General features: G+C 32.1%; 1 protein-coding gene across 1 annotated transcript in view; it reads right to left on the bottom strand.

The window, feature by feature from the left end:
• Positions 1-2,851, bottom strand: part of LOC109864127 (RING finger protein nhl-1-like) — an 80,136-nt gene that overhangs the window by 48,083 nt on the left and 29,202 nt on the right.

Below are 2,851 nucleotides of genomic sequence, written 5' to 3'. Positions count from 1 at the left end.
AAATTGGAGAAGAAGTCAGAATTGCAAATAGCATTATTGCGCGCGCAATAATATTTTTAACATATTTCACCATAAATGTTATCGGGTAAATTATCTCATTAATAACAACAGTAGGTCGATTTTGCGTAAATCATAAATTGTATTTATAAANTAATTAATTTGTTAAATCTCGCTAATTAACATTTGCACACATTCCATAAATAATTAAATCGCGATGAGTTTTCATACGTTTATTAATTTGTGCAACGAAAAACGAAATCGCGATATTTTTCTTGACGGTACAATGCGTGTAATATATTGTAGGGTATATACCGTGGGTGTGCCAAGACAATGTCAAGATCTTGCGAAGTCATTGCACTTCTATTTTAAGGCACGGTGCATCATCAGCATAAATTTGGTAAAGAGATGGGTGAACTTAGGGGGCAATCTTTCGCGACGCACACATCGAACTGATTCATAACTTTCTCGCGATTAAATAGCAGTCGATTTTAACGCCGATNACTTGAAAAGTNTTTGAAGCAATTTTATTTCAGAAAACTTACTTTTTAAATAATTTTCAATCTTTTATTCTAAAACCTTTTATTCTATATTGTAGTTGTTNATCNGAACCAATCGATTGTAAACTTTAAATCTGTTAGTGTATCTGTGCGTTACATTATAATAATATGTTATCATATTCATAATAATAATGTTAACATATATATAACTTTTATATATATGTATATAACATATGTTATCATACACATATAATTACACATTGGAAGTTAGCCATCACGAAAATAATCACGAAATCTAATGCTGTATGAAATAGTATATTGTGTGATGTATCACTGATCATATGTGGTTACAACGCAGAAATTGAAACNAACAATAATCAAAAACCGTAACAACCATAATAATTATACAAACGTCGCTAATNAGTGGATGATTAGCCGTGCGATCCACAAATTAATTATCGCGCTTACACGAAGCGCATAGTAAGAGATAATCCGGATTGATGTAAAGCTGATGAATGTACTGTGCAATATGAGAAAGAGAAGATATTTATGTCTAAACTTATTAAACATTTAAATAGTTAATTAATATGTAACTAATTAACCATAACAAGTGACTATAACTTAACTTATAACTCAATTTTTTTACACGTCCTTTTTCTTTTCACTTTTTTTTAATAAGAAAACATAATATTTATCAAATGTTTTTACTTAAATATTTTAATTCTACTTATAAATTCAATCTTAATTCAACATTGAGGTTGCACAATAATTTTTATTAATATGAACTATCCAAGAATATGTATCATTCCCAAAACAATTAATTTTTATATAATAAATCTTAATTATAAATTTAATAATTAATGTTTTATAAATAAAAAGTTTAATTTAGTAGTTTAGTTATACTTAACATTAAAAACACAAAATATTAACTTTTATATGCATATATATTTATACATGTATATGTACATATATATATCTACAAATTTTTTACACACTAATCTAACTCGTCAATTCATTTTGTAATAAAATTGCAAATGTGAAAGATTTACTCTGGTGAATTCAACTTTCGAAGTTTTACGGAGTGACGAGTTTTACACGTGACGTGAGTTGAGAGAATCTGAGAATTCTATAAAAACTCTAAGATAGTCGACATCGTCTTGTTCTCTGGTCGAGAGAATACTCGATCAATGTCAATTCTAATTCCGTAAAACATGAACTTATTTCAGATCTGATCTTCTCGCAAAGAATTTCCGATAGCTTCGAATAACGTCGTTTTTTTGTCATCAAGATCATATCAAATTTCATGAAAAACCACTCTCTCAAGCATTAGCACATTGTTTTAGTACTTTCAAATATTCTATTAGAAAATTAATTATATTATCTCTTTTCTCGTTAAATTCATATCCAACGGACACAATTAACTCAAATTGAGTATAAATAAAAACAACGTTCAATTTAATATATGCGTGACGCAAAGAGGTAAAAAAAAAAAAGCAATGTTCTTCGCGAAGTCTCGAGCGAGATGGTGGATAAATTTAAATAACGTCTCAAACACACAACCACGAACGCACACACGCGCACATCAATATATCAAACGCGGAGTGTTCAAAGAGATTGTTCGAAGCGTTAGCGGATATATACGTGTAGCCAGAAGCCGAGCCAAATTCGTTTTGGCTTTCGCAAGTTTCTCGCGCGGCGCTGACGTTGCTGACGTCGAAGGTCACCAGCACGTCGAGGACCGATCACGCTTCCGAGCCGACACAATGGCAAAAGCTAGTACATTAGGAAGCATTGTTGCCGTTAGACGAACCACTTGTTGGATCTTAAAGCGGTACTCGCTCCCTCCCTCTCTCTCTCCCTCCGCGCACGCCACTGGGGGTGCAACAGGCGGCGAGCAACGATTGTATTAGCAACTTTCATGGACGTCGTCATGAAGATGAAACGGGATGCTAATTCTGACACTTTGATCACGTGTCAGTCTCGAAACTACATCGAATCCCCACTGCGCGAGATACTCGTCTACATTGTTTAAGTCTTTGTTTTATATTTCGCGCAAGGGAATAAATCTTTTTACTTTACCGAAGAAGAATTCGATGTGACTCAATAATTCGAGCAACGTTCTCTTCATCGGGAAATACTGACTCTACGTTTNTCAATAAAATTCTTTGGTGACAACAATGTAACAGCTAATATATCGTGACGAAGCAGTTCTCTTTGTTTTATTGTTGCTGTTGATAGTTAATTTAGGAATTTATAATNTATGTATATTTTTATAATTAACACACAAAAGAATTATATATAGTCGAATATATTTTTACTTCACTTTCATTTGTTACTATTAATTTATGGACGAC

This window comes from Pseudomyrmex gracilis, unplaced genomic scaffold, assembly GCF_002006095.1.
Source record: "Pseudomyrmex gracilis isolate BER0280 unplaced genomic scaffold, ASM200609v1 scaffold_17, whole genome shotgun sequence".
In the NCBI taxonomy this organism is placed as follows: Eukaryota; Metazoa; Arthropoda; class Insecta; order Hymenoptera; family Formicidae; genus Pseudomyrmex; species Pseudomyrmex gracilis.
Note: the sequence above shows the minus strand (reverse complement) of the source record. Positions and strands in the feature narration are given on the sequence as shown.